Below are 20,500 nucleotides of genomic sequence, written 5' to 3'. Positions count from 1 at the left end.
TGTTACACTTGGTTTATTGCTTGTTCCAGGTATGGCACAATTTCATCTGTGGCCTGGACCTAGAAGAGATAGTCAAATTATTCATATGCTGGGCAAATTTACTTGTGCCAATCACACTCTCAGAAACTTTCAGAAATGTTTTTTTTATCCCACATGAATCCTGGTTTTGTGTATTTAAGTTAACTCTTTCTATGGGTTAGGTCGAAGTAGGGAAGACAGAATCCCAACCATGGGCGAGATCATGTATAAGAACCTCAATCCTACTTGAATATTGTGATCCAGTAGGAGAGTCACAGCATCGCAAGTGTGTGAATCATGTTTCAAATGTTACCAAACCACCTGTGAATCAGACCCATGTATTAGAGTAATTATGTCAACCTTTGACTGCTTTTTATGTGTGAGATTTAGTATCACATTCCTAGGCCCTGTTTATGTGTAAGAATGAGAATCGCATCAGCTAGGTGTGCATACAAGGGTCACATTCTCATCTGCTTGCTGTTCTCTAGTATGACACTCTGTACCAATAAAGCTTTATATGACATACCAGAGCATTATAATCCTTTGTGAACTTTACTGAAGTGAAAAACCCAGGACTTTACCCATGGCAGTGGGACTGGCTATGAGAGTCACAATGTCTCTACTGGCTGGGTCCAGAAAAGAGAGTTATTATTGAGCATGTGTGCTTAACCCAGGTGTATGTAACAGTTTCACCTGTGAGCTGAGATAAGGTAAGAGAAACATATAACCTGGGTGCTGAGCCAGTGACACAATAAAATCTCATTTGTAGGCTGCGCCTAGTCAGAAGAGCCTAATCATCTAGATGTTGAGCTCTGCAATATGCAATAATTCCATCTCTTGGCACAGTCTAGGATATGAAGGAGAGTCACATAAGCTAGGTTTTACAATCAGTGCTATGTCACCACATCTGTGGTGAGCAGGACCCAGGAAGGAGAGGAGAGTCACATGACCAAGATGTTTGGACAAACAATATTTCACTATGTTCTCTGGGGGCAGGTACAGGCAGGAGAGATAACTCACCTATCTCATACACTCAGAGATAAGTGATAATATCCCCTGTTTGCAGGGTCCAGGCAAAAGTAACATGATTATGATTCTAACCCTGCAATATGTCAAAATGCACCCATGGGAAAAAAAAAATTAACCAAAAACTCTCAACACCTGGGTACTAGGCCTAGTAATAGGCCAAATATTTTTCTCTTTGTGGGTGACACCATTAAATTGAGCTACATGTATATATAAGAGTCACAGTCTCATGTGTTTTGGGGGCTATTGTATGACACTCTAAAACACTTGAAGGCTTTATACAGCATGCATCAGGGTTGGACACCACTCTGAAGCCTACAGGCTCATAGAGATTCATGATCTTATGTATTTCCCTAAACCCCGGTATAATAGTACACATCTTTTACGTAGGCTGGTTTTAGGTATGGGACCCATTATCATGCCTATGAGCTGGACACATAAATGAGTCATCATCCCACTTGTGGCCAGATCCACATATGAAGGTCAAAATGCTAACTTTGTACTGTATTCACTTGTTAGATTCAGGATGTTAAAAGTGGGCTTTGGACATGTGGGATGGACATGTCCAAAGCTTTGGACAACATTTGCTTTCACCTGGGAATGTAATTGAAAGTCCCAATCTGAACTTTTTGCTGGTCCCTGTCATGAAACTCTCTGTACCAATCAAGGAACTTATACATTATGAGTTAGTGTTGTAAAGTTCTGTGAGCTTTCTACAAATATGTAACGAAGGACCTTACCTATTGCCCTATGCCTAGTGATGAAAGCCAAATATCTCCTATTGGCTGAATCCAAGTGTAAGTTTAGGACAATATGTAAGATTGTGAGTCCATATGATCACGTAGGCCTCAGACAGTCTCACTCTGTCACCCAGGCTGGAGTGCTGTGGCACGATCTCAGCTCACTGCAGCCTCTGCCCTATGAATTCAAGGGATTCTCCTGCCCAAGGCTCCCAATTAGCTGGGATTACAGGAGGCTGCCACCGCACTTGGCTTATTTTTTGTGATTTTAGTAGAGATGGGGTTTCACCATCTTGGCCATATGGTTCTTGAACTCTAGACCTTATGATCTACCTGCCTCAGCCTCCCAAATGCTGGGATTACAGGTGTGAGGACATTTTGAGATATCACTGAAACTAGCATCTAGGTAATGGAATTCACCTCCCCTGCCTGGGAACTGTTCACCAAAGGAATTGTGACATATGATTCAATGAAAACCTAGATGGTATGTCTCCCTTCTGCACTCAAGGGTTTATTTCTGTGCTGCATTCTGTTTCATTACTTTGGTGTTCTACCTTTACAACCCTACCAAAGTGCTTTGGTTACTGTAGGATTGTGTGTGTGTGTGTGTGAAAATTGTTAAGTGTAAGGCTTCCAATATTTTTCTCATTTTTCAAGATTGTCACACTTTTCATAGTACCTTGAGATCCTTTTATTTTTTTCTATTTTTGAAAAATATAATTAAAATTAAAAAGGGATATGTTGAGCATTGGGTCACTTTAAGCACATGGACATCTTCACAATATTATTTCTTCCAACCATTGAAAAAAAGCCTACTCAAAAGTGTGTTGTTGGCTGAGCATGGTGGCTCATGACTGTAATCCCAGCATTTTGAGAGTCTGAGGATGATGCATGGAGAAATCAGGAGATTAAGACAATTCTGGGCAAAATGGTAAAACCACATCTGCACTAAAATACAGAAAATTCGCTGGGTGTGGTTTTTCCTGCCTGTAGTTCCAACTACTTGGGAGACTGAAGCAGAAGAATGCTTTGTCCCCAGAAACTGGAGGCTGCAGTGAACTGAGATTGTGCCACTGCACTCCAACCTAGTGACAGAGTGATACTCCATCAATAAAGAAATTTAAAAAAAGAAAGAAAAACTGTGTATTTTAATATTTTATTCTTTAAATTGTTCAGCTTTTCTTCTTTTACTGATTTCTAGCTTCATTCCATTTGGGCTGTAAATAATTGTAAAATTTCAATTAAAAAATTGTTAAGGCTTCTTTTGTGGTGTCACAGATGGTCCGTGTAGGAAAATGTTTTTTTATGAGCTATTGAAAAGGATGTGTATTCTGTTGTCTGTATACATTTATTAAGTGCAGTTATTGTATAGTGCCTTCAATTATTGTTTCCTTATTAATATTCTGCCTTGTTTATTTTTTACTGAAATTGAGATATTGACGTATGCATCCACTATTATATTACTGTCTATTTTGGCATCAATTCTGTCAATGTTTGCTTCATGTGTTTGGGAAAACAGTAATATATTTATAGGTTCTCAGTGAATGAACCTTTTTATTGTAATTGAATGTCCTACTGTGTCTCTTGTAAAATTTGACTAAAAGTAAATTTTATTAAATATGACAGTTGTCAACTTAGTAAATTGTAACCTTTTCTTATTTCATTTTGTTAATGCTTGCATGGAATTTATTTTTCATCCTGGCATTTTCAGTTTTTTTTTTTAATTAGCTCTGAAGTGAGTCTCTTGAAGCCATAGTTAGATCGTGATATAGATCATGATGTAGTTAGTTTTTTTATTATTATTTTGAAGGATACTATTGCTGGGTATAGTATTCTTGCTTAGAATTTTTTCATGTGTTTTTAAGGTTTTACATGATATACCTGAGTATTATAATTCTTCATGAACTTTATACTAGTAAAAATTCCAGGGCTTTACCCAAGGACCTGAGACTGGCTATGAGAGTCAAAATATCGCTACTGGCTGGGTCCAGGTATGAAAGTTGTTGTGCATGTGTGCGTAACCCAGAGTGTTAAAATATTTCTACTGGGTTGGTCCAGTTATGAGAGTTATTGTTGTGTATGTGTGCTTAACCCTTGTATATGTCACAATTTCACCTGTGAGCAGGGACAAGGCAGGGGAGTCATATTATCTAGGTGCTGAGCCAGTGATACAGTATAATCTCATTTGTGGGATAGGCCTAGTCAGAAAAATCACACAACCTGGGTACAGCCTCAAATAATATGTCACCAAGTCTGCTATAGACAGGGAATAAGTATAAAATGAGAGTTACTCCACCTAGGTTCTGGGCTCTGTAGTATGTAATAATGTATCTTTTGGCTGAGTCTGGAATATGAAAGACAGCCATATCATCTAGGTTTTGCAATAAACAGCATGTCACATGTTTTTTAGTGAGCAGGACCCTGGCCAGGAGGAGAGTCACATGACATAAAGGTTTGGCCAAACAATATTTCACAATATCCTGCAGGGCAGGGCACAGGCAGGAGAGACAAGTAATCCAGCTTATGTGCCCAGAGATATGTGATAATATCCCAGGCAGGGTACAGGCAGGAGAGGCATATAATTATTCTAACTCAGCAATATGTCACAATGTACCCCTGGGAAGGTATTTAAGCAAAAAGTCTCAACATCTCATACTAGGCCTAAAAATATGCCAAATCTTTTGGTCTTTGAGGGTGACACCATTAACAGGAACCGAAGTGTGTATATGACAGTCACAATCTCACATGTTTCCTGGGCTGTTGCATGACACTCTACAACATTTGAAGGCTTTATATAGCATGCGTGAGAGTTGTAAACCACTCTGAGGCCTATATGTTCATATAGATTCACAGTCACACAAACTAACGTAACCCAGGTATAATGGTCTCTTCTGTAGGCTGGGATCAGGAATGAGACACATTATGATGTCTGTGAGCTGAATCCAGAAATGAGTCACCATCCAGCCTGTGGCCAGATCCACATATGAAATTCACAATTCCAACTTTGTACTTTATTCTCTTGTTAGACTTAGGACCCTAACAGTGGGATTTGCATATGTGGTATGATAACAACATTCATTTTTACCTGGGTGTGGAATTGAGAGAATCCCAATCTGAACTTTTTGATGGGTCCTGGCTTAAAACTCTCTGTGCCATACTAGGAGATAATATATTATGAGTTAGTATTGTAAGGCGCTGTGTGTTTGGTACAAATAGCAACTCAGGACCTTAACTATTGCCCTAAGCCTAGCGATGAAAGGAAAAATAAATGATATTGGCTGAAACCCAACATAAGTTTTACTATCATGCCTGTAAACTGAAGTAAAGTGTATATCATAGTCCCTTTTGTGGGCAAAAACTAGGTTGGCAGGTAAGATTGTTTAGCTGCTGTGCTAAGTAGCATATCACTAATTCCTAGGCATGGTATAAGAATTAGAGTCACATTAACTGGGTGCTGGACTCAGCAATATGAAACCATCCCAGCCAAGGGATGAGAGTCAAAACACACACAATAAGCCCAGAATATGTTTAAAAAAGTTCTATGACTATGGGGCAGGCATGATAGATGAAATAATGTGCTGCTCTGAAATGACATTGTTAGGGTGCTGGTCTCAGCAATATGCCATAATTTTCTCTATATGCTGTACCCAGACAAAGGAGTAACATTGTCTCGAGGCTGGGCCATGCAATAGGTCAAAAAGTCTGTTTGTGGGCATGGCTCTAGAAAAAAAGTAGAGACAAATAAACTGAGTGATGAACTCAGCAATATTCCACAATAGCCCGATTATAACCTGGGCAACGAGAGTGAAACTCTTTAAATTCCAGGCAAGTTGACTTAAGCGTCAACATTCTCCCAGCTAAAATGATCTATTTGTGCTAAGTTCTGGGATCAAATGTGAATAAGACCTTGTTTCTGCCTTCAGTCCAAAGGGAGACAAATAAAAATGATGTACAAAGAGAGATATGTACGATGGACATGGTGGTTCACAACTGTAATCCCTGCACTTTGGGAGGACAAGGTGGGGGTATCATGCAATTAGGAGATCAAGGCCATCCTGGCTAACACAGTAAAACCCTGTCTGTTGTAAAAATACAAAAAGTTAGCCAGGTGTGGTGTCACATGCTTGTAGTCCCAGCTACTTGGGAGGCTGAGGCAGGAGAATCACTTGAATCTGGGAGGCAGAGGTTGCAGTGAGCCAAGATCACGCCACTGTACTACAGCCTGGGTGACACGGTGAGATTCCATCTCAAAAAAAAAAAAAAAGAAAAAAGAAAAAAAGAGGGATATGTAAAGTTCCATAAAAACTGAGAAAGAGGACAGAATATCTGTGACAGATAACTTGTTTTGGGCAGTTGAAAACAAGGAGGTCTCAGAGTATCCTTTCATTGTGTCACATTTGACTAAAGGCAGAAACAAATGAATCTTAATATTTATGGGGTCACAGACCCTTTTTAAGGATGTAACAAAATTTATGATGATTCAATAAAAATTTACATAACAAAAATACACATATATTTTACTTACTAATACAGAATGTGCATCATCAAGAGCTCTTGATATAGGAGAGTCAGTAGGAATGTTTTAGGCAGACAAGAAAGGAAGGGGAGTCCAAACAGAGGAAACAGCATGTGCAAGCACCTGGAGACACAAAAGCTTGTGCATTATTGGAATCAACGTGACTAAAACATAATTCAAGGTGCATAAGCTGGAAGATTAACCAGTCATAGTATAAGATGAAAATAGAAGGCTGGGCCCTGTGGCTCACACCTGTAATACTACACTTTGGGAGGCCCAGGCAGGTGGATCACCTGAGGTCAGAAGTTCGAGATCTACCTGGCCCAAATGGCAAAACCCCCTCACTACTAAAAACAGAAAAAGTAGCCAGGCATGGTGGCAGGTGCCTGCAACCCCAGCTACTCAGGAGGCTGAGACAGGAGAATTGTTTGAACCTAGGAGGCGGAAGTTGCAGTGAGCTGCCAACACGCCATTGCACTACAGCCTGGGCAACAAGAGTGAAACTCCACCTCAAAAAGAAAAAGAAAAAATAGAAGATAAGAAGATAGCCTGGGATAAAGCATGAAGTATCACAAATATCAGTCACGCACTTTGTTTACTCAGAGACAAGACCATGATTGATTAAAATTATGGACATCATGTCCACCATCTTCTAACTGTTAACAAATACAACTGGAACAGCTAGTACCTAGTGGAATACTATTAAACGTTCTGACTGTAAGGTTTCACTAGCATTCACTGTAGATGTTGAATGTGGAGTGCTCAAACCTCAAGCTTACAGCTTCATAAAAGAAAAATCAATGTTAGAATGAAACAAAAAGCCCCTCAACAACTACATCAATTATTTGATTCCTTAGTAACTTACAGCAGAATGGCAGCCTTCAATGAGTACAAATGCTTCTCAATCATAGAAAAAACTTAGATTTACTGGGGGAGTTTACAAAAAGCACACCACATCTGAGATCTATCCCAGACCAATTAAATCAGAATGTATGGCGATCAATGGATCCTGGACATCTGAACTTTTGAAGGCTTGACAGGTAACATTAATATGCATTCAAAATTGAAAACTACTAGGTTAAGAACAATAATCCATGAAAGTAAGTTCCTATCTATTCATCTGCCCTTAATTATATTGCACTGTTCTCATGCAGCATGATACAAGTAAAAATTAATTTTTTTTTGAAATGGAGTCTAGCTCTGTCACCAAGGCTGGCATGCATTGGCACAGTCTCGGCTCACTGCAACCTCTGTCTCCCAGGTTCAAGCAATTATCCTGCCTCAGCCTCCCTAGTAGCTCAGATTACAGACACCCGCCACCCTGCCTAGCTAATTTCTGTATTTTTCAGTAGAGACAGGGTTTCACTGCACTGACCAGGCTGGTCTGGAAATCCAGACTTCATGATCCACCCACCTTGGCTGGAATTACAAATGTGAGACACCACACTCAGCCAAAATTAATATTTTAAAATATTTAGAAATATGTGTGGTAGGGTGCAGTGGCTCACACCTGTAATCCCATCATTTTTCAAGGCTGAGGTGGGTGGATCACTTGAAGTGAGGTGTTCCAGACCAGCTTGAAACTATGGTGAAACCCTGTCTCTACAAAAAAATACAAAATATTATCCAGGCCTGGTGGTGTGTGCCTGTGGTCTCAGTTACTCAGGAAGATAAAGCTAGAGAATTTCTCAGGAGGATCACTTGAGCTCAGGAGGTTGAGGTTCCAGTGCACAGAGATTGAGCTGCAATCCAGTCCAGTCTGGGAAACAAAGGGAGGCTCTGTCTCATATGTATATATGTGTGTGTGTGTGTGTGTGTGTGTATAAAAATACACGCATACATACACATACATACATGTTTGGCCACTTATTTCATCTGCAATGGAAGTCTAAGCAGCATGCTTCGGGGTCAATATCAGGACCTGCAGGGAGCCAGCCTATGCTAGAAATGTTCAGAGTGGGTTTTTTCACATTTTACAGTCTGATCTGCTGAGTGTACTGCCTGAGGCTATTGTTCTCTTCATATCTTGCAGATCTTTCTGTGGAAAAGGCCACATACATCAACAGCATTTTTGCCGAGGGTCTTCTAATTGATTGGATGGCCTCTCAGTCGAAGAACTTCTAAGGAGAAGATTTTTCCTCTTTTGGCTCAGGAAACTTCAGCCATCAGATGCACAAGAATATTTAATATTAGCACAGAGAATAAGTCATATCCATTGCCTTAAACAAAATGTACAGAATCAATGTTTTAGTTAAACCCAAACACTATATAGAGTTTGCAATTAATCATTTTTATATTCTATATTCTCTTTGTTACTGAACATAGAACTTCAAGAAGAGGGTCACACAATGATTTATTCAGTAAATATGTATAGAGCTTGTGTGTATCAAAAACTGTGTTAAGTGCTGAGATTAGAAAAACATACCATGTTATATGCCCTCAACATGTTCTCATTCCATTAAATGGTGTAATAACACAAGATTGAGTCACAAAATTTCAAAAGAGAAGTACACACACAAAAAAATAGCTAGGCAAATTCATGGGATATTATGATTACTTACAGCTGGTATCAGCTAAAGCCAGGTCTTGAAGGACCATAAATGCCAGGATAGAAAGTTTAGAAGAAACTGTCTGCACAAAAGGGAGTTCGTTTTTTATTTTGTTTCCTTTTCCATAGGAAAATAAGATCAAAGTTTCAGGAAGGTTGTAAGACAAAATGAAGATCAGCAAGAGAAGACAGGAGGTGAGTTATGAGTTTTATTAAATGGTTAAACTAATGATGATGGTGGCCTGGGCAAGGAAAGTGGAAGCAAGGACTGGAAGAAAGAGAAAGATGTGAGAATCATTGCAAAGGTAAAGTATAAAAGTCTTAGCATGAGTTTTTAAGTTGAGGCTAGTAAAAAATAAATATTGTGGGATTCTTGGCATTCATCTATCCATCAAATTATTCAACAAATCTTTATTTAAAAGCTACTATGAAGCAACCACTGTGCTGGGTTCTGGAGGTATAACAATGAATATGGGATGAATGGTCCCTGACTTCATAAACCTTGATGTACAGGGAGAGACAGTTAAAAAATAAAAGACACAGGCACCTGTAAATGATGTGAAGGAAATTTGGGGATGCTGAAAGAGAGTAACAGAGAGTAGTGATGGTTGGTGTAATACACAGAACTACTGTGTTTTGGGTACTAAGTGAAGATTTCTCCAAGGAAGTCTTATTTGATATATCAGAAAGATCAACCATTTGAAAAGCAGAAAAGAAAAAAACAGCTGCCAAGGCTCTAAAATAGGACAATTTTGGCATAGTTCTGTGTTTGAAGAACAGAGAGTTGCTAATGTGCAGAATAATGTCGAGAATTGGAGTAAGAGGAACATGGTAAAGTAACCAGCAGTTTTAATAGTACAAATGGTGATGCTGTTCTTGATAAAAGCAGTTCCAGTGAAATGAGAACAAAACCAAATTGAACTGAACTGAATAGTGAGTGGGAAGAAATGAGGAAAGTGGGTACTGTGTGTTTAGTGGAGAAAAGAAATGAGGAGTAGGTGGCAGGGGGATAAACAATGGGAAAAATTCTAATTTATGAAAGCAATATAAGACTTTAGATCACAGTTGTATATGTATACTGAGCTGGTAGAGAGGGAGAGATTAACGTACATGAGAAAATAAAATTGAGAGCAGTGGATTGTGGTTTCTAGCACCTACAGTTCACTCTCAGTTTGCCTTTGAGTTGGATAAATGGCTAAAAGCTGATACTTTTTCAAAGCTGGTTTCTATTTAGGAGAGAACGGAGTAGGGAACAAAATGACATTGTAAACTGCATAGAAAAATAAGGATATTGAGTACCATAGAAAAAGAAAAGAGCTCAGGCACAACAATATCTTGGTCTTCAAACCAAATGCTGCCTGCTTCCTAGTCTAGCTTCACATCAGCCCTACTCCAATTTCCAAAAGAACAATGATTGTTTCATTTAATCTAACCAAGAGCACTTTACACATCCCACCATGTACATCTGTCATCTCAAAGAAGAAAGAGTATTTTAGGACTAAAAATAAAAAGAATTTAATATTAAGATTAAAATCAAATAATAAACCTAGCTTCATTGAATACCTGTCTATATTGTTATCTTATTTTTGAAATTTTGCCATGAATTAGTGAAAATATTATCCCAGTCTTATGTCTGTCTGGAAATCAGTATTGGGAAATCACTAGACTGATTGCCTTATGAAATCTCATTCAATTCAAATTCTATGATTCAGTTAATAATTACAAAACATATCATATTTAAAGTAAGATAATGTCCTTTTTAACTTCCATTCAATGATCTTATAAATAACTCTTCCCCAAGTCACCTTTGCAGTTCTCTCAATTATACAGGAATCTAAAACCAAACTTTGACACCCTCATTAGTTTCAAAGTCCTATTCTCCCAACTTTTCAGAGAGCCCAGAGCATTTACAATAAATCTATCTCTCTGCACAAAACATAATAGCTTGTTCAACTGTTCTCTGTCAGCCTGAATGTTGATTAAGACTTCAGCAATCACATTCCACTCTGCAAAATTCCAAAATCACAAATGCAGATTAACTTATGAGAACAGAAGGAAAGTACTTAAAGAAAAAAAAAAATCCTGCTGAAAGAAAGGAAAACACAAAAGAAGTCCCACTGGCTAGCTTATTCAGATATGTTTATTTCTAAAGTGTTCTGGCATCCTAGTTTATTTCTAAAGTGTTCAGCACTCTTAAAGAGACAATTAAACATTGTAACAAATAAGATATTTAAAAAGATGACAAGTTATAATAGGTGGACTGTAAATACCAGAATTATCACTGGCTGAGACCTCTGATCTGCAGACATGTGCCTGATGATGCCTTTCTAATCCCAACAGCATGGGCCTGGAGCAAAGTTTATTTTACTGCAAGATCTACTTTATTGAATTCACTGCCTGTTCTAATTCTATGTATTTCTGATTCGCTGATCTTCAAAGCTGATGTTAGTAGAAGGAAATTGTTTCCTGACATGCTAACATTTTAAAGCTAATAGTTTTTTGATAAGCAATTGAGTTTGCAGCATTCTGCTCCTGTTGTGTTTTATTGGTGTTTGTGCTTTAATTTGGTATGTGTGTTTTGGCATCACTCCAATGGCAGGTGCAATTTTAAAAATAAGAATCAACTGGATTCACTGTGATGTCTGATATAAGACTTCCAAGGTTAGTTTTTAAAACAAAATGCTAGGCTTGCCTCTATCCAGAGTCCTGCGCAGAAAATGTATTGATTCTGTAGGGCTTTCTCTACTGTAGCTTTTTGAAATTGTGTTCTCACTCTTCAAATGTCCAACTCTAGAATTCCCTAAACAGCTTTTATTGAGAACCACAACCTCATCTCCTCCTTTTTCAAAGTGATTAAGTCCATCAAGCAGGAGAGCCCAAGTAAAGTTTATTTTCCTCGTTAAAATCTTTCTCTAGTGCTTTCTACACTACTGCCAGTTAATAGGAGCTTAATAAATGTTTGTTAAATGACAGTTTGAACGAAATTGTCTTGTCATCTTTTTTCTCTTACTTGCAGTAAGAGAAATTTCCTTTTTCTGAGACTAAACCTTGTCAATGATGTAGAATTTATCTGATTCTTTCCACTCCTGCCTTCTTCGAGACCTAGATTCATCATGTATTTCTTCTTAGTCTAACTGTCTTTGGTTTTCATTTCTTCATTGGCCACTGAGTGGCTTCCTAATAACACAGACAAATGTCTCCGTATTGTGAAAAGTCCTAAAGGGAATGGTGATTTGGACAAGACATCTGCATTGGAACACTAGTTTGGTTGGCAATATTCTGTTGCTTTATATCTGTGGGGCAGAAATAAAACCATACACTTGTGTTGTGTGTTTTCCATATCTGAGTTTTATATTAAAATAAAAAGGTAAAAATCAAAACAAACAAAATAAACACATCGAGGACAACAGGTCAACTGATGCTGAAACAAATTAAAATAGAGACTGGGCCTGAAGAATCTCTTAGATGAAAAACAAAGTTAGGCCTCATAAGTAACTTCAATCTTGCTTGATTTGCAAACATAAGCAAAACTAACTTGAGCTACTTCTTCTAATGTTTATATCACAGAAAAACAGAATGTATATCAACCAATCAGAAGCAGTTAAGGAACTTATATAATTAAGATTTTCCAAAGGGATAGATCAAATGAGACAACTGTATAATTGTAACCAGTCAAATACAATCTGCTTTATTTCTGTGTGTGTTTTATAAAATTCTCCCCATTGTTTTCCCTAGGAAAATTGGAAATGTGGAAGTCACTGAAGACCTTGACAAAAGCAAGATCAATGGAGCGGACAGATTGAAATCTGGAGTGGTTTAGGGCTTCCTGAAGAACCACACAGCCTCATGAGCTGCCGGGCAGTGTGTTTCCATGGGAGTGTTGTGAGTGTTGGATGTCTGCAGAGTCCCTTGAATTTACCTCGAATTCAGTTCCCAGATGATCAGGTGCTTCACATCTTGAGGGGGCAGTCCTCCATCATCTTGGGACTTCATCCCGGGACATACAGTGTGAGCAGCAATACATTAACATACAGGTGAGGATACAACCTGGTGAGGGGTGGATACAGTCCTGCAACTTCACCTGCAAAGAAATGAAGACAGATGACACAGAAGGTGCTTCCAACTCCATCCCTGCATTCCCTTAATTGCACAAGCAGTCAGCATCAGGGTTCGGTATTCAGGTGGGAGTGCTCCAATGTGCAAGCAACAGTTGGAGTGCAAATTGAGGCCATCCTGGCAAATTCCCTATCTGAGGGCTTTCATATCCAGAGCCAAATTGGAGTGGAATGCATTGATGCTGGGTGGGATGTGGCCTCCAGACTTGCCTCTTCTTTTCCTTACTTCCATGCTCCTCATTGGCCTAGAGTTTCCTGGTTCTGGCTCAAAAACTTCCACATTAAACGTTTCCCACTTCACAAACAATGAGCCTCATGGAAATCCATTGTGTGAGTGTTTTCTTCTTAACACCGTCACATTTTAATGACTGGGCTGCTTTGACACTTTTAAAACCTAAATTCTCACTACAGCCGCAAACAAGGAAACTCTTGTTTTCTCACTTCTATCAAATGGCTGCATGATTCCTGTAGGATGAGAGGCAGGCACCCGTGTCTTGCTTTTGCCTGGTAATCTAGCCAGCCCCTGTTTTATTTCATCTGCATGGCCTTCTCATTGTGGAAGTGTTCTTTCTTCGGGCTGTTGCTCGGTGGGACTGCCTCTTATCATAGATTATTTAGCTGACAGGGATTGCAGAGAGCAAAAGGGAATTTGGGTAGACTGGCTGCACTTCAGGTTGTGGGTCATTCTCTCACTGTGGGTGCTGAGGTTATTTGCACTTTGCAGGAGGCTATTGGGTCCTCTGACAGGAATCATTGAACATTGCTTGGACTCCAGCCCAAGGCAGATCATTCTCTCAGGCAAGCCTTAATTTCTCTTTGCTTTCATAGAAAATCCTCAGTGGCCCTTGACAGCACCACTGGACACCCTTTCCAGGCTTGCCGTCACCACAGACGGCCTCTGAGACACCTTCTCAACCTCATCTGCACCCATGAGATGCCAGTCTGAGGTTTGAGAACACTGCTTCACCTTGGCCTTGCCTTTGTCGTGGTTCCTGCCTTTCCCGGAGAGCCCCTGTGCGACCCAGGATGAAGGGAGGCAGTGAGGTCAAGAGCCTGGCCATATTTTGATGTCGCCCGCCTCTGGGGTCTCAGGTATGATTCTATCACCCAAAGAACCCTCAACAATACACCAGACTATATTCCAATCCCCATGGACCCAATTCTTGCACACAACCTCTTTCAATAATGGAGTCAGAAGAGCATTTCTCAGCCATGACCTCAGAGTGGCGAAACGGCTCGACCTCCAGCGCGACCGGACCATGGAGATGACACGAAGGGGCCCTAAATTTGAGACTTTCGGGGTCTCTCAGTGGGTTTTCGCAGACAGCCTTTTTCCCGATACCAGTCAGGCTCTGCCTGTACCATTTTCCTCTGCATAGACAGGCTGACAGTTCTGACAGCCTTGCGCGGGAGCCTCCATCGCGAATGCACATGCGCTAGTCTTAGGGCACAGGGCCCGAGCTGTGAGCTCTGGTTAACGTCACAATAAATGCCTCCTTTCCCTAGCCGCAAGTCCCTGTGGCTTGGCCGAGAAGGAGACCTCCGTGGGGGTGCGATAGCGGTGGTCTCTCGCCTGTCTTCGCTGTAGGACCCACGGGATAGTCCCATGATCCTAAGAGAAGGCAGACATGAGCCAGCCTGAAGAAACCTCAAGGAGAGCCCCAGGAATAAATCACGAAATCCCTAAGAATCCAAAAGGATCTGCAGGACGCCTCGGGCCTGCCTAGACGTTGTAGGGGTGAGTCTTTTTGAAACTTGCCCAACTGTTATTTCTAAGTACAGCCCACCTGTATTCCTCGAAGTTGCTGTCTCCGAGGTGGGGCTGTCTGCAGAACCAGGCAGCCTCAGAACCTACCGGGCTGTGCGTTTCTGTGGTAGTGTTGTAATTGTTGGATATCTGCCTGTGTGAGTGGCTGTGTGTGTGTGTTTTGTGTGTGTGTGTTTCTGTGTGTCTGTATGTGTATGCCTGTAACTGGAGTCGGCTTTAAAAAAAATGTGCCTAATGCACTGCAGCCCTTCATTTGTTTGATTCTCCCAAACTTTTGGTGGGTTGTCTCTGTGGCGCTCCTTGGGCTGTAGAGCCCTGTGTTTTTTATTCTTCTGTGGATCATGAATTTATAGTGAATTGGGAGATTGACTTGAGACCTGCCAGGGTCCAAATCACCTTCCCTTGCAACAGAAGCCACTTTTCCAGAAAGAAGAGGAGCACACCACACCCATGAACAGACATCTAGTGTTTCATTGTCCTGTGGCAAACCCAGGGATGGATACTAGCATTCCTATCCTCAGGGCCCATTGAGTTTACATCAAATTCAGTTCTCAGCTGAGTAGGAGCTTCACATCATCAGGCGGCACTCCTCTATCATCTTGAGATTTCATTCTGGGACACAGTGTGAGCAACAGTAAGGTCAGTTAGGGGTGTGCATGCAATCTGAGAAAAAGTGAAGGCAGATTACACAGAAGTACTTCCAACTGCATCCCCACATTCTCTTAACTGCACAGGCAGTCCACACCATGGCCTGGTGTTCAGGTGGGAGTACTCCAGCATGCAGGGAATATTTGGAGTGCAAACTGGGGCCATCCTGGAAAACTCCCAATTTGAGGGCTTTCATACTTGGAGCCTAGGTCTGGCTCAATGTCTTCCACACTAAACGTATCCCAGTTCACCAAGGATGACCCTAATGAGAATCCATTGTGTGAGTGTTTCCTTCTAAATATTGTCACGCTTTAATGACTGGACAGCTGTGATGTTTTAAAACTGTAAATTCCCATTACAGCCACCAACAGGAAAACCCTTGTTCTCCCACTTCTATCAGAGGGCTGCATGATTCCTGTAGGATGAAAAGGAGGCAGCCATGTCTGGCATTTGCCTGGTAATCTAGGCTCTGTTTTATTGTACCTGCATGCCACTGCTCATTGTGGAGTGGGAGTTTCATTGGGCTGTTGCTGTATGGGACTGCCTCTCGCCACAGATCTTTTAGCTGCCAGGGACTTCAGGGAGCAAAGGAGACTTCAGGTAGGCTGGCTGCACTCCAGGTTGTGGATTGTGGTCTCATTTTGCATACTGAGGTTGTTTGCACTTTGCAGGTGGCTTTTGGGTCCTCTGAAAGAAATCTTTCAGTATTGCTTGGACTTCAGCACAAGTCAGTTGTTTCTCTCACCCAAGCCTTGATTTTCCTTTGCTTTCATGGAAGGTACACCTTGCCCCTAAACAGCATTACCGCACACCCTTTTCAGGATTACAATTGCCACAAATGGCCTCTGAGACACAGTCTCAACCTCATCTGCACCCATGAGAGGCCAGTTGGAGGTGTGAGAACACTGCTTCACCGTGGACTTGCCTTTGTCATGGTTCCTGCCTTTCCCAGAGAGCACCTGGAGGCCCAGGATGAAGGCAGGCAGTGACGTCCAGGGCACAGCCATGTTTTGTTGACACCTGCCTCTGGGGTCTCAGGTATGATTCCATGAACCAGAGACCCCTCAACAACTCACCAGACTATATTCCAATCACCATGGGACCGGATTTCTGCACTCTTTCAGGGATGAAGTCAGAAGTGCAGTTTCCAGTGACCAGTTCACAGTCTTGAAATGCCTCCTCCTTCAAGTGAAACCTGACCAACAAGATGGCCTGAAGAAGACTTATGGTTGAGACTTTCAGGGTCTCTCAGTGGATTATCTCAGGCAGCCATTTTCCCAACACCAGGCCAGCTCTGCCTGTACCATGTTTCTCTGCTTAGGCATGATGACAGCTCTGACAGCTGGGCTGCTGAGCCTGTGACAAGAATGCAAATGCACTAGTCTCCTGGCACCAGGCCAGAGCTGTGAGCTCTGGAAAGCATCACAATGAATGGCAACATTGCCTAGCAACAAGTCCCTGAGGCTTGGTGGAGAAGGCGATCTCTGTGTATGTGAGTCGGCAGTGAACTTTCACCTGTCTTCTCTGTGGGATCCACAGGATAGTCCCATTATCCTTGGAGAGAGCATATGTGAGACATCATGAAGAAAGGTCAAACAGAGCCCCAGGAATAATCCGCAAAATCCCTAAGGATCCAAAAGAATCTGCAGGATGCCTCAGACCTGCCTAGATGTTGTACGGGTGAATCTTTTTGAAATTTGCCCTGTATGATTTCTTGGTACAGCCCTCCTGTGTTACTTGGTGTTGTTCTCTCCCAGGTTGGGATTCCTGCAGAACCACCCAGCCTCAGAACTTGTAGGCCTGTAGTTTCTGTGAGAATGTTGTAAGTTTGGATGTCTGCATGTGTGTGTGGCTTTGTGTGTTGTGTGTGTGTGTTTGTGTGTGTGTGTGTTTTAAATGGAGTCTAATTAAATAAATTAGGCTAACACACTGCAGTGCTTTTTTTTGTCTCTCAACCTTTTGGTAGCTTGTTTGTGTGGTTCTGCCTGGGCTGTGGGCTCTGTATTCTTTATTTTTCTGTGGATCAAGAATCTGCAGTGATTTGGGAGGCTGCCTGTGACCTGCTATGGTCCAAATCTCCTGCACCTGCAAAAAAAGTCACTCTTCTCGAAAGAAAAGGAGCACACCTCACCCAAGAAGCAACATTGCCCAGTCTTTCATTGTCCCATGGCCAACCCAGGAAGAGACACTAGCAGTCTTGATGGCAGGGCCCCTTGAATTTACCACGAATTTGGTTCGCAGTAGAGCAGGTGCTTCGTGTCATGAGGGTGCACTCCACTATCATCTTGGGATTTTATTCTGGGACAAACAGTGTGAGCAGCAATAAGGTCAGATGGGGTGAGGATATAATCTGGTGAGGTTTGGATGCAGACCTGCACCTTCACCTGAAAAAACAGTGAAGATCTGATGGCACAGAGCATGCTTCCAACAGCATCCCCACATTTGCTTAATTGCACAAGCCATCCACGTCATGGCCTGGGAGTACTTCTGCATGCAGGGAACATTTGGAGTACATACTTGGCCATCCTGGCAAACTCCTGATTTCAGGGCTGTCATAGCCAGAACTAAAAGGGTGTGGGATGGATTGATGCTGGGTGGGATGTGGCCTTCACACTTGCCTCCTCTTCTCCTGACTTCCATTTCCCCCACTGGCCTAGGTTTTCCTGGGTCTGTCTGTCTACCACAATAGAGGCTTCCCAATTCATGGAGGATGACCCTCATTTGAATCCATTGTGTGAGTGTTTCCTTCTAAACACTGTCATGTTTTAATGACTGGCCAGCTTTGATACTTTTAAAATTGTAAATGTCAGTTAGAGCCACAAACAAGGAAATTCCTATTCTCCCACTTTTTTCAGAGGGCTGCAAGATTCCTGTATGATGAGAAGCAGGCCGCTGTGTCTGGTGTTGCCTGGTAATCTAGCCTCTGTTTCAATTCATCTTCAAGTCCTTTCTCATTGTGGAGGGGCTCTTTCATTGGGTTGTTGCTGCATTGCATTGCCTCTCACCCCAGATCTTTTGGCTGCCAGGGATTTCAGGGAGCCAAAGGGACTTGGGGTAGGCTGGCTGCACTCCAGGTTGTGGGTCATTGTCTCAAAGTGGGGGCTGAGGTTGTTTGCCCTTTGCAGGAGGCTTCTGACAGGCGTCATTGAACAATGTGTGGACTCCAGCACAAGGCATCTCGTTCTCTCAGGTGAGCCTCTATTTTTCTTTGCTTTCTTGGGGAATCCACAGTGACACACAGAGACACTACTGGACACCATTTCCAGGCCTGCCATCACCACAGACAGCCTCTGATAGACTGTCTCCACCTCATCTGCACCTATGAGAGGCCAGTCTGAGGAATGAGAACACTGCTTCACCTTGGACTTCCCTTTGTCATGATTCCTGCCTTTCCCAGAGAGCCCCTGCAAGGCTTAGGATGAAGGGAGGCAGTGAGGGCAAGAGTCCAGCCATCTGTCACTGACACCTGCCTCTGGGGTCTCAGGTATGATTCTGTTACTCAGAGAACCCACAACAACACAACAGAATATATTCCAATCCCCATGGACCTGATTCTTGCACACAGCCTCTTTCAAGAATGGAGTCAGAAGTGCAGTTTCCAGTGACCACATCACACTGTAGAAATGCCTTCTCTCCAGCAGGACCCAACCATGGAGATGGCATGAAGGGTCCCTGAGTTCAAGACTTTTAGCATCTTGCAGTGGGTTTTGACAGGGAGCCATTTTTACAATACCAGGCTCATTCTGTCTGTACCATTTTCCACTGCTGAGGCAGGCTTATAGCTCTGAGAGCCTGGCACCAGAGCCTGACTCACGAATATGCATGTGCCAGTCTTAGGGCACCAGGCCTGATTGTGAGCTCTGGCTAGCATCAAAACAAATGTCACTGCTGCCTAGGGACAAGCCTCTGAAGCTTGACAGAGAAGGAGACCTCCATGGCGGTGAGTCGGCGGTGGACTCTCACCTGTCTTCTCTGTGGGATATGTGGGATATTCCCATAATCCTAGGAGAAGGCAGGCATGAAGCAGCCTGAAAAAACATCAAGCACAGTCTTAGGAATAAACCATGAAATCTCTAAGGATCCAAAATTATCTGCGGGATTCCTCAGGCCTGCCTAGTCTTTGTAGGGGTGAGTGTTTTTGAAACTTGCTCCACTATGATTTCTAGGTACAGCACACCTGTGTTCCCTGGGGTTATTCTCTCCCTGGTATGGCTTCCTGCAGACCTCACAGGCTCAGCAGCTGCCAGGTTGTGAATTTCTCTGGAATTATTTTGAGTGTGGATGTCTGCGTGTGTGTGTGTGTGTGTGTGGCATTATGTGTTTGTGAGTGCTTATGTGTGTGGGTGTGTTTGCCTGTAAGTGGAGCCTGCTTAAAGGAATGTGGCTAATGCACTTCAGCACTGCTGCTTCTTCTTCTTGTTCTTCTTCCTCTCCGTCTTCTTCTTCTTCTTCTTCTTCTTCCTCTTCTCCTTCTTCTTCTTCTTTTTCTTCTTCTTCTTTTTATGAGTCTCCAAACCTTTTGGTTGCCAGTCTGTGTGGCTCTGCTTGGACTGCAGGGCTCCATGTTCTTTATTTTTCTGTGGATCTGAATCTGCAGTGAACTGGGAGCCAGGCTGAAACCCACCAGCTTTCAAATTGCATCCCCCTGCACAATAAAACCACTCTTCTAGAAAGAAGAGGAGCCCACCACATGAAAAAACAGACATCTCCCAGTGCTTCATTGTCCTGTGGCCCACCCAGGGAGAAACACTAACAGTCCTGTCTGCAGTGCCCCTTGAATTTACCTTGAATTCGGTTCCCAGGAGATCAGGTGTTTCACATCATGAGGGGACACTTCTCCATCATCTTCGGATTTCATTCTGGGACATAGAGTGTGAGACACAATAAGTTCAGAAAGGGGTGAAGATACAGACTGGTGAAGGGTGGATGGGGTCCTGCAACTTCACCTGCAAAATGATTGAAGACTGATGTCACAGAAGTTGCTTCCAGCTCCATCCCTGTATTCCATTAATTGCACAAGCAGTCCACACCATGGCCCGGTGTTCAGGTGAGAGTATTCCAACATGCAAGGAATATTTGGAGTGCAAATTGAGGCCATCCTGGTACACTCCCGATTTGAGA

The sequence above is a fragment of the Pan paniscus genome, chromosome Y, assembly GCF_029289425.2.
Source record: "Pan paniscus chromosome Y, NHGRI_mPanPan1-v2.0_pri, whole genome shotgun sequence".
Lineage (NCBI taxonomy): Eukaryota > Metazoa > Chordata > Mammalia > Primates > Hominidae > Pan > Pan paniscus.
Note: the sequence above shows the minus strand (reverse complement) of the source record.